This window comes from Barbatula barbatula, assembly GCF_947034865.1.
Source record: "Barbatula barbatula genome assembly, chromosome: 13".
NCBI lineage: Eukaryota > Metazoa > Chordata > Actinopteri > Cypriniformes > Nemacheilidae > Barbatula > Barbatula barbatula.
Window position 1 is genome coordinate 13904187 of NC_136776.1, and position 13003 is coordinate 13917189.

Below are 13003 nucleotides of genomic sequence, written 5' to 3' on the forward strand. Positions count from 1 at the left end.
CAATCTACAAACTTTTTTGGTTAAAAGCAGTGCTGAAGCACAACCTAAGTAAGGAAAAGGTAAACTAACTAATTCAGTACCTTGCGTAGTACATTTTAAATAAGTGTAATGTTCAACATACCTTGTAACAGAAGTGTTAGACACTGCTGGCAAATATAAGGAATGAAGAGTAGAACATGTCTTTACCCTCAAACATACTTGCTGTCTTTGTGTCTTATGTGTCCAAAGTGTGGAAAGACACACAGGATGAGCTTACTTAGCACACGGAACTTCACTACCGTGTGACACAATGTATATTTGTGCCTGTCATGTTTGCTCATCCTCTGTATATTTTCACACTATGCCTCATGTTTCACTCACCTTGCATATCTCAGGACACATTTTATTTAGATTATTTTCATCTCAATTTGTGTTTGCAGATGTTTTTTTTAATGCAGTGAACATGTAATCAACTGTAGTTATTTGCCTTATGTGGTTGTGCTTTGGCATTGCTTTTCTGCACGGAATAATCTGATAGGTTGTGTGTCAATGTATGAATCTGTTTGGCCCTCATGTCACATATCGAAGATTGTTGCGTATCAGATATAAACAGTTTCAAACCAACAGAGCCAGATAAGAAGTCTCTGATAGCACCCGCACGCCACCTAGGCCCTCGTGAGTTGATAAAGTAAAACTACAATGAAAAATCATATTGACTTGAAGCTTGTAAGTGACTACCAATGGACCTGAAGTCCGTGGAGTTCTCATGATCCTTGCTGTCAGCTATATCATCCTGCAATATTCTTTTGCAGTCGTGTTTTCTCTTTACTCTTCTACTTATTCCAGAAAATTAGGCGAGGATTTTAAAGTATGGAGAAGTGAATCCATTTCCTATTTATGTCTGAATGAATAGAGATTAGAAAATGTGGTAGTGCGTTATACGCATGACAATCAGTTATGCATGCGTGTACAGACGTACCGTTGAACATTTTTGCAGATGGGCTGCAGTGGCATTCATGATGTAATCTGACGCATTTTTTGTTGTACCTGCTATCTCGTGTCTCTTGTTTTGACTAACTCAATGTTGCCATACCTTGTTTTGCTTATCTGTAGCCTCTAATCTTGCTTTCATGTTTTGGAGCACTCTTTCCGATATCTTACATTTGGTTACTTAATTTTTTTATTTTAATTACTTAACCGCAATGAGGATGTCAGGTTTGTCAAAGCTAACTACAGGTGTTCTGATTTGGTGTGTTAATGGTCTTTTTCTGTATACCACAAATTGTTTAAAAAATAAAATAAACAGAACAATCCAATAAATTAAACATTTTATGTTGATATATTATGAATATTATATAAATATACTCAGTTTTGACAACATTTTGATAGTGTTCTAAGCCTTCTCGTGTCACATTGAATGTTTTACTTTTGTTTTCCTGAACAGCTGATCAGTTTGTTATGGGTTGATTCGTCTTTAACATAAGTTAAAGTATCAGTATCAACAGATCTTCAAAGTCTTGGATTCTGTTGTGTAAAAAGGCCTTAATTAGAATTAAAATATCTTAAATCCACATTTCAATTGTGTTCAAAAAATATTTAGAAGTTATTTTAGTTATTTAAAAAACATACAGGTATATTTGTCACATAGCTCGTGTCACCAACAACTGTGACAAGAATTGGGTGTGACATCATATTATTATATTATTTCACTTATATTATGTTTAAGGGTCAGCGTGTAAAATTAAAACATGTCTGGTTTACTATACCTTTTTATGATTTTCTTTATTTTCTTATGAAGCTACTTTTAAAAAATAAAACATTGAAACGATGTTCTTTATATATATATATATATATATATATATATATATATATATATATATGAATTTGATCATATGAAACTGGAGACTTAAACACGAACATTGATTTAGTTCTTACCGTTTAATAAAGGACCAATTTGCTTTTCTCGCAAAAATAAAATGCCTTCCTCTTCATTCTTTAGAAAAAATGGACTGCCAAAACATTTAAGTAAATCCTTCAGTAGCGGCCTTCCCCTAAAAAGAATGAAGTGAAAATGTAAAGACAATATAAAGAAAATGTAAAGACAAAAGCTCAGTGTAGAAATATTCCTTGGTCAGATAAAAAAAGGAAAAAGTTACCTTGGCTTCGTCACAATCTAGATTCCAGTCTGTTCAGTCTCCAGCTGGCCTCTGATCAGGTATATGTTCAGGAACCATAAATATTTTCCTATAAAAGGAGGAGCCTCCTTGCATAAAAGTGTCACCGATACATGAATAGAGAAGGTGTGTGTTATTCAAACAGCAGTGTATAGGTATTTCTAATGAAACATGTTTGCTTTACAAAGCTTTGTTTGAGTTGTTTTTACACAGCGGCAGTAGATAGTTCAAGTATTTTTAATATGCCTGCTTTCGTTCTTACGATGATGGTCTGTTAGATTTCCTGTGCAGATCTTCCACTACAGATTTAAAATAAAAAGCCTTTTCTGTATGAATGACATGATGATTATATGTTTGTTTGTGTTGATCTGTTACATGATCACAAATGAGGCAAGCTAGTTTAATAACAAAGAAAGGTCACTCATATGGGGTCAGACAGGCTACTTAACCCGTCGCCCAGACTTAGATGTTGTTATTATTAAATGTCATTATTTATTTTTATGTGATGTCATACATGTCAGCTGATTCTGTGTTTGTCATCAGGTGATCCATTGAGTCACATGCATGTATTTTGCTTGTCTAATTGTTTCATCAAACCAGACTGATGAGTAGGCCTATAATACTTCCATTTGAGTGCTTCCTCGTGTGGTTTTTATTTATTTACTTAGTTCCTCTCATATTTACATTATACAAATTACACTGAGTATACAAAACATTAGGTTCCAATATAGAACAATAGAAAGGACTTTATGGTAAATGCTAGCATTTCACACAAATTTGGATTTTTTATAAAAAACGAAAGACAAGGATAGCCAACCAGCATTTCTTCTTAAAAGCTGTATGTTATTTATGTCTTGAAAGCCTTGTTTGGGGGAAAGACTCAGTTTAGTTTCATTTCAGTTTAGACAAATAGGGCCCACAGTTTCAATAGCGTTCTGACCGCTAGGTGGCGATGGGGACGGCAAAATAACCTTTTAGGGTCACCCTGAAATGTCTCTTGTGATCTTATCTGTATCGTCCACCTTATTTTGGGCGTAAATATGAGAGCCGCCATCCATGAGCTGTTTGTGTTTAAGGCAGGTGAGCGTTAGCGCAACTAAAACTGTGGGAAAAGAAGAAGTAAAAGTGTAGCTGTTAGCATTTTATATGTATTTAGCAGTTATGAAATCGCAGAGATGAATAACAGTTACAGGACGTGTCCTGCCATTCAGTTCATTCATTTGACAAACTCTTTCATCCAAAGCACTTTAAACGTTAACATTCTGTCAACACGCTGAACAGTAACGTTTACCAGGCCATGTTACTGTGAGGATTCAAGCTGAAGCAATGAGAGAATGAACCACATGAAATATTGTCTTTATTGAATAGACGTATGAAAACAGACAGTTATTGGTTAGTACGTTTTGAGTTGTTTTTAGAAAGTTGTGATGGATACAAAAGCAACCAGCCATCTCAATTCTTCCGTTATAACTTGTAGCATCCAGGAACGTTTGCTCCACTTTAACTGGGATTCACATCTGCTTTTAAAAACACGAATTCCTGGTTTTTCCTTTACAAATGTCGACTGACTTTCCCACTGTGCATGTAACGTTACCGCTACGTCTGTGCTTTTATGGCTTCGCGTCGAAGAGAAAAAACGAAGTAATTGAATAAATCCTCATATGATATATCAGGCCACTGTGTAATACTCGGCGGCTGTGAAAAGTGTTTTAAAAGATGTTTTAAATGCGTTTTGCTGCGACTCAGAGACTTCCGTTGTTTCTTCTTCTTCTCTTAGTTGGTGGCGGATTGCAAACCACTTTTAGGAGCATACCGCCACCTACAGTATAAATACGTGTAACATCATAAGCCCTGTATCATTAAAGAGTTTCAATAATGCTTTCCTGGTTATCCCCCCCTCCCTCTCCTTCTGTCCCTTCTATCCCCATCAGACCCCACTCACGCCCTGCCTGCTAAACCCTTTCTTGAAACACCCGTCCTTCCACATCTTATACAGTGTAATATCATTTTCTTTAACCCGACATTTATCACAATTCTCACTATATCTTTTCCAAGTTAAAAACTTGGTGCTTTTCAGTGGTATCATGTGTGATCCACTCTCAGTTGTGTTATTAATATTTCTTCCCGCATATTTCTCTATATTTTTGAATGCTCACAGACTTTTTATAATATCCCCTTACTTTCTTGTCTTCCTCCCGCAATATCTGCCATCTTTCAATACCTTTCTTCTTAACTACTGTGCACCTTATCCAAGCGGTACTGGAACTGATATTTCGTTTTGTAATGCCTCTTTGGCTAATTTATCTGCACTTTCATTCCCTTTCAGTCCCTCGTCCACCCACAACACTGAATCTCTATACCACCCCTATGTAGTCTTAAACAAACTGTGATACGGTCCCCACTCAGTAAGGCAAACATGTGTGCTTGTGTGTGCGTGTCTAATTCCAAATGCTCCAATGAAAATATTTACATATGTCCCTGATGCAATGTAGGTTCAGAAGAACTTCCTGTTTCAGTTTTTAAAACTCCACAGATGTCTAAACAAATAACAACCAACAGAAAATTTAGAACCGAATCAAAATGTTAAACAAATACCTTTAAAATTGAATGATATATGTAAGATTTAAATGCAAAATAAATGCAAAAAACTGCCTGATTATTTTTCATCTCTTTATTGTGCCTGACATAATAAAACGTGGGTGGAGTTTTGTAGCTGTTTGGACGTATGTATACTGAGAATATTTTATTATCATTACATTTTTAACAACATAAATTACCTTACAGTAACTAACAGTTCAGGGGATAATTAAAATATTATGTTTGTTTTATGCTTCATCAAATAACTGTAGTCTGTTCATTCTGGGTTGAAAGGTAATGTCACACTGGCAGTTAAGGATTTATTGAATTGCATTTGACCATAATCAGAAAGGTTACATTTATTATTGAGGCCAATAATTGGATATGTTTAATATGAGTTATTTTCTTATGTCCAAGACTCTTGGAAAAAGACTCTTGTGTGATAAGTAAATATTGAAGTGGTCTGAGAAAAACATTGCATGCGTTTCAAGATTAAACCACAGGTCTAGTCAAAGGTGAGAGTCTGTTAGTCATTGGCTGCAGAGTGAACATTGGAACACATTTCTGGTTTTGGTTAAACAATTTAGTTGAGTGTAACAACACTGACACAACTCTACTTTTTTAAAACAAATTAACTCAAATAAATACATACATGATAATTGACTCATTTTAAACACAAAAACCAACCACTTTTATTATTTTTGTTCCAGAACCACAGTGGTTTGCATAATTCATAAAAAATTTTATCATGATTATTGACTAAAACAGACACTTTTAGTGTATGACTGACATTACTAAGCGTTTATTACTCTCCTTTGGGTCAAGCTATAGCTTGTAAAGCGAGGAAATACTCGCTTCATTACAGTTTGACCAATCAAATCTATATTGTAAATACCAAACATATGCTCATAGAAATTCAGAAAGTGGATGTTAAATTGTGAACAACAACTATGTTGCCAACATCCGGAGACTATCATATGCTATCAAAATAATTTGAAAAAAATAAAAACATAATTAAATCAAAAACATCCCAGGGAAGGTAACATAATTCATCATATATATGTATGTACGCTGTTAAATATACTGTATGTCAGGTTAGTTGTTCAGATTATGTTTGCAGCTTTGAAACAGCACAGTTGCTGTTGGACTTTATGCAGCTTTGAACATTTCACTTCTGCACACTGAAAGAGCAAATGAATACATGTATAAGCATGATGAAGGCAGTTGATTTATTCTAAATGATGCCTAGATACTGTACTGTATCACAACTGAAACATTTAGGAAAATCTTGTGATTTGAGATATTTATACCTTTAACTGGTTTGGGATTAGAAAAGCATCTGTAGGTCACCTGCTGTAGATCAGTGTTGGGAAGTTTTATAAAGCCTTCAATTGTTTTATTCCCATAAATAAAAGCCTTTAATAGTCCTTCAGAGAAACAAAAATAAAACCAAAGACCATTTCAAAGACAGTGTTTAATAACTAATGAAAAATAACTCACCAAGACCACAATGAACAAAACACCATTGAGCAGACCCAATATAAGTGTAAGAGTCTGCCACAGCGTCTGATTCTGTTGAATATGTTTTACTTCTGTATGATTCTGATGTTTATTCCTGATCTCTTCATTTGGACTTTCTGTTGGCTCTGCAAATAATGAGAAACTTTACAATTTGCAATCATGTAGCTATTATCATCTATAAGACTGAATATAAATAGACTTGATTCCAACATGAGCACTTACAATTTATCTGTAGTCTGATGCCACTGCTGAATTTAGGAGGCGTATCTGTCTTCATACAGTAATAAACTCCTAATTCATTAACAGTGATGTTATTTATAAACAGATGGTTTTTAGATTGTACTGAATATTTGCGTCTGAATGTTGTGTTGAAGAATAGAAATTCAGATAATAAAGTGCGTAATATCATCACAGGAGGATCTGGTACTTTCAGTAATAACCAATAAATGTCTCCTTCATCCAGATCACAGTTTATAGTCACATTTTGTCCCAAATCTGTCAGTTGATCTAAAGTCTCTGCAGCTTGACACCATATGAAGAGATCTATGGAAATCCAAAAGTTATAATTTCAATTTACATTTCATTGTTAAATGTCAACCAGTAAAGGTAAAAACAAGCATAATTTGAGCAAATGGAAACATAGATTTAAATCTAAAGATATACTCACAGATTTGAAGCTGTGTGATCCCCGTGTTCTCTTTATTAAGACACAAATGAGCTCTGCTTCTTATTTTTATACTTTACTCACACCCAACAGAGGAAGTCAAGTTTTCTCTGACCACATTGTAGTCTATGTTACCATACTACTTTCTCATGACCATCATTGATTCTGTAAGCAGGTCAAAAACATACATTTTTTCCCTTAAAACATTTGTTATTTATTTTGCATTCCCTTCAAACAACTGCTTAACGTTTTTTGGAAATGACTGTCAAGTAAAAAAGTTTATTGTAGTAGTAAAACGCCTATATGGCCTCTTCTTTATTGCAATACCACTTCAATATTGTAATACCACTTTTATAATGCTTGCTGAATTTCAATTTCAATGTTAATTGTTAAATGTTTATAGTTATGTTTGGTTTGTATGTCTATTCATGTTTGCAAATTGTATATAGGCCCTAACTCTAGTGCTGCTGTACTACATAACAATTTTTGTCACCAAATGTTGTTTTGTGTTTGCACCAAGGTTCCCTTTCCGTCGGTCTCTCGACGTTGTGCCATTCCATCGCTGCCCCGTCCCAACATCTGCTGGGCCCCTTTCGGGGGCCTAGCGCCCACTTCCTCATAAAAAGAGCAGTCTCTCTCTCTGGGTCTTTCTTTCAGCCGCACTCACTCTCCACAGGACAACCGTTGTTTGGCAACTCGACACCGTTGTTTGGCAACTCGACATTGCGTCGTGGTGACACGCAAAGCCGAGTATAAAATTGCGCAGCCCTCAGCACTCTCACCTCGACGGTGCCTTGAGCTGCGCCACCGCCACGCCCGAGGTGGGGCCGGCACCGCTAGCCAGCGAACCACCCTCCACGGGGTCGGTGAAGCAGATCGTTCCTCTAGTGCCCCTGTCGCAGTCTTTAAGTGCCTGGTTTCGGGGCATCCTCTTCACCTAAGTTAGAGGCGGGGATGCTCCCGTGCTACGGGAGGAGGTGGCCACCCTTCTGGCGAAGGGAGCGATTGAGCCCGTCCCCTCAGACGAGATGTCTAGCGGGTTGTACAGCCCGTACATCATCGTCCCCAAGAAAGGCGGAGGGTTGCTCCCCATTCTAGATCTGCGTACCCTGAACAAGCACCTTCAAAGCTGCCGTTGAGGATGCTCACGCAGAGGCGCATCTTGACATCCGTCAGGTGTCAGGATTGGTTCGTGGCTATCGACCTGAAGGATGCGTACTTTCATGTCTAGATTCTCCCTCGTCACCGACCGTACCTACGGTTCGCTTTCGAGGGACGGGCATATCAGTACAGGGTCCTCCCATTCAGTCTGTCCGTGTCCCCACGGGCCTTTACGAAGGTCGTGGAAGCCGCCCTCACTCTCCTCAGAGGTGTGCGGGTACTCAACTATTTCGACGACTGGCTTATCTTGGCTCACTCGCGAGATCTGTTGTGTATGCACAGGGATATGGTGCTCCGGCACCTAGACCGTTTGGGGTTACGGGTCAACCGAGAAAAGAGCCAGCTCTCCCCCGCACAGAGCTCCTTTTTTCTCTGTATGGAACTCGACTCTGTCTCCATGACGGCGCGGCTCACTTCAGAACGCGCACAGTCAGTGCTGAACTGCCTGAACCTCTTCAGGCGGCAACCAGCGGTCCCCCTGAAACTTTTTCAGTGGCTCCTGGGACACATGGCGTCCTCGGCTGGGGTAATTCCGGCTGGGGTAATACCATCTGAGATTCCGTCATAAATTGGTTCCCCTCCTGGAACCCATGACCTTCCCCAGGTGGACATCCACCTTGCGGCATCACCCACATACCTCCCATGAGTTCGATACATACGTAACCAAGATGTTTCCTTGACCAATTTGTTTTCCTATATGTTTTTTTTATTTCTCTGCCCTTCAGTGGAAAATGACAGGAAACATCACTTTGACTTTACACTACTAAGAGAGATTTTGATTTGCTTTGACTACTGTATATTGTGGATTACTGTATATTGTCATTGCAAACCTGTGTATGGCTTTAGAAAACAAAACATATTTTGAAGATTGTTGGTAACCAAACAATGGCATTACCACAATAGAAGTCAATGTGGTCTGCTGTTTGGTTATCATTTCTTTCTTTGTGTTCTGTGGAAGAAAGAAACATATACAGGTTTGGAATATCAGGACATTTTCATTTGTTGAGTAAACTATTAAGGCCAATGCAGATTAATATTTATTCATATTTACAACCAACAGGCCTTACTGCAAGAGACACTTGGTGATGCCATCAAGTACTGCTCTAAAGCACGCAAGTTGAAGACTCACATACAGAACTTTATTGGGGAAATCCAGAATCATAAGCCAGACAGAGACAAAACAAAGGTAAGCAATCCACAGAATAGGCACCAGGACATCAGGATCCAATAAACAGGCACGAGGCCAAAGCCACAGAACAGGGTTTAAAATGGGCTGAGTATAAAATAACCATGAAGTGTTCACGGTATAATGTTAGTGGACAAGAAGGGAGTGCCCTCTGGTGTAGCACACGGCAACTCACGACTAATGTCGTGGTCTTATAAAAGGTTTCATTCAAGTCCATAATGGCAATCTGATATTTCATTTTCATGCTCTGGATGAATGTGTTGGCCAAAAGAATAATTGTTTAAAGCCATATATGATCAATTCCAGTTCTTTGAGAAGTGTAACCTATAAATACCTTTTATCTCTTAAACATTACATTACACATTATAGATCGTTAAACAACTTTTTTATATTTTCGGTCAGTACATAAAGTCAATTGTGACACTGCATTAGGAAAACAAAATGAAACTACCTGGGCGTGTGATTGACAGTTGATCAGGTGACCAAAACCAGTGGAATAATTGACTCTGAAAACCACATCACATTTTTTAGCTACAGAGAAGGGAGTGGCTTAACATCATCATATCTAACAAAGACAGTGTATTGTACATTTTGTGTGGCATCTTAACAAAACAAGATATGTGGTACAGTACATTGTCTGAGGACACTGTATTAAACACTTTTGTGAAATATATTTTAGCTTTAAGTCAATCATTTAAAATGTTCACAGATATAGGGGCCATTCACATCCGTGTCGTTTGTGCGTGCACGTTTGTTATTTTTAATAATTATGATTTGGTGATAAAGCAAAGAATCTGTCATCAGACTGAAGAAAACACCACCTCTGTGCACTGAAATGATAATGGAGAAGGATTTTTTTAATGCTCGTGCCGGTGCCGTCCCTCATGTGACATGAAAAAAGGTTTCTTAAATTAACAACTAATTTGTTATTGCTGAAATTGCATACATTAGTATTTGTGAAAACTAAACCCATTTAGTACATTCCATTGCCATATTACATTTAAAATGCAATTTAATACAAATATATAAATAAGAAAATAATAGTTTCAAAACCTCTTTAAAATTTGTTCCTGAGTGTTACTACCCCAACTGAGTGATCGGTTACATGGGAGAACCAAAAGGAATCCTCCATTGGGCGGTCCAGAATGTAGCATCTTCTTTAACAGAATGAGCTTCGTTTATATAACAGAAATCAACCCTCAATTGTCTAGCAAAATAAACAGTACTTTTATTATTACAACGTAACCTCCTTAGGTTGAAAGAAACAAACAATAAATTGAACAGATTAACAAGTGAATAATAGCAAATATAGAGAAAACCTTCAACGAAGAAAGAACTATGTCAATTTACATCAAGATCAGCATCCTAATAACATCAGATGAAGGTAACAAAATTATATCTTCACATTTAATGTGTGACAGTGCGTTTCTTTTACCTTACCCTTTAAAAAATGCATACCAAAAAAGTCAATCACGCAGCGTGCTTCCAAAATCTTAATGTACCGAGATATTATGTAATTTCTGAGCCTTCAACAAAAGTAAGCCGTCTTGCCTTCTTCTCGTGACTTCTTAATCAGTGGCCACAGTTTTTTCCTTGATTTTCTGTCCTCTTTCGACAAATCTTCAATGAAACACAAGTGATGATTTTTGAGGAACGAGTTGTTCTTGGCAGCTTTCCACACTGATTCCTTGTATCTTCGAAAGACGAATCAATTAATAACAGGCCGCGGTCTTGACTTGTTCATTAGCTTTATCTCCAGCTGATGCGCTACATCAGTAACATCTGGCAACTTTTATTTTTCCTGGAAAAAATCTTCTTGGCAGATGCGAATCACTTCCACTCGAACATTCTCCCTTGCCGCTTCTGTAACCCTGTGAAGTTTTAGGTTCCACCATCTGCCATAACGCTCCAAATCAGATACACGACTCATGCTAGTCAGGGTTGATTGTTCAAGCCTCTAAATATTAACGGGACTCAAGACGAAATGTGATTGGTTGCTTTACCTGTCAGTCAAATGGCCTATTGGGCGGGCTTTGGCCAAAGAAAGCGGCGATAAGTTCCAGACCTTCAGTATGAAGGTCTCGATATGCGAGACTACCCTTTCAGCCACAGCAATGAAATGTTAGGTACAAGGAACACAATTACACACAAAGAAAAAGAGTTTTCTTGTGATTGGTTTCTTTACCTGTCAGTCAAAGAAAAATAGTTTTCTTTGTGTGACTCATAACAGTTATATCTGTAAGATGTCTGCTAAAGATCTGGAGATCTGGAAAACATCTCCTGTGTAAAAACATCTGCCAGACATCTTTGAAAAAGAGAAACATCCATTCTAAATCATACACATCTTACAGACATATTCTAGAGGTCTATATGACATCTGACAGCAGATGTCTCAGAGATGTAGGGCAGATAAGCAAACAGCATCGGCTAGATGTCTTGCAGATATCTACCAGATGTACGTGCGCTATCAGGGACAGGTCTTGTCACCAATTCACCAATTCTTGTCGCCTTCCGTCCGATTGCCACCAGAGGTCGCCTTTTCATTATATTGACTCTCACACCACACAGACTGTTACACATCACCCTAGACTACAATTCCCATGTGTCATGTATGTATGTACTGTTTTGGAGTAACCACAAGGCGGCGCTGTGACTCCAATGTTGTTGATATTGAGACACACAAGTAAATACAGATCTGAGTTCAACCACATGCGGTCTCCTGTCATCAATACATTACATGGTGTCAGAATTAGCAAACAAACCAAATGGAACAGTTAAAACATCCAGGAGCTCTGAGTTTGGAAGGAAACCTAGCCAAAAGCTAGAGAGGATGGATACTGTATCTAATACCAAGCGGAATCTCTGAGAAAGTCGAACAAAATAAAGAGTGCCACATTTCTGCATGTAGCAGGAGAAGATGCAATCAAGGTATTCAACAAGTTTATATTTGATGATGATGTTGACGACTACAAAAGTTAAAAGAACTGTTGGCCAGATATTGCAAACCATGAAAAAACCTGACATACCCGAGACATCTATTCTTTACTAGAGCACAAGGCCAGTCAGAGTTCATTGATGCTTATGTGATAGTTTTAAAGAATTAGGCAACGGATTGTGAGTTTAGAGAACTCACAGAGTCACTAATAAGGGTCCGCATTGTTTGTGGCATTATAAACGACCAGATAAGAGGCAGGCTGTAGATCTTACACTACAGAGAGCAGTAGATATCTGCCTGGCTAGTGAAGTGAGTCAGAATCAGTACATTTGGGTATAAAAGGGAAGATGCCCATTCATTCACCATTTTGTTCTTAGGAACCTGCGAGGCTTATGCTGAGCGATCTTCGATTCTTCCTACTGGATCTACGACTCAGAGCAGCGGAACTCGTCATGGCGTTTGCGATTCCCCTGGGTGTTTCAGTAGCTGGTCGGAGGTGTCTAAAAGAGCATATTTATAAAAGTGCATTTCTCCTGCAGCCTGCACATGTCGCCAGGCATGTTTCGTCGCTGTAGTCTTGGGTGCAACCGCACCATCCTCGAGACAGACAGGCACGATAACTACCTCACATGCTTCAGCGTGCTAAATTTGTGGCCGTGGTAACGGTTTTGCGGTCACGGCTGGCCATGTTCATAGGCGGTGGTGATATGGGAGTCCCGGTGGGTGTTACTCCATCGCATTATTGCCGTGGACCGCCCCAGGCCCTGTCACGCTCACCGAACCTGTCTCCTTTGGACATCGCCTGA

The 13003-nt window shown here is 38.3% G+C and overlaps 1 long non-coding RNA gene across 2 annotated transcripts in view; it reads right to left on the reverse strand.

The window, feature by feature from the left end:
- The window catches only part of LOC306902754, a 36147-nt gene extending 33959 nt beyond the window's left edge, over window positions 1–2188 (reverse strand). For both annotated transcript variants that reach the window (XR_013787471.1, XR_013787472.1), the window contains exons 1-2: window positions 2136–2188; window positions 1915–2030 (exon numbers count right to left, since the gene is read on the reverse strand). This is a non-coding gene — a long non-coding RNA (uncharacterized lncRNA). The remainder of the gene's footprint in view (window positions 1–1914; window positions 2031–2135) is intronic.
- Window positions 2189–13003: the final 10815 nt, after the last annotated feature.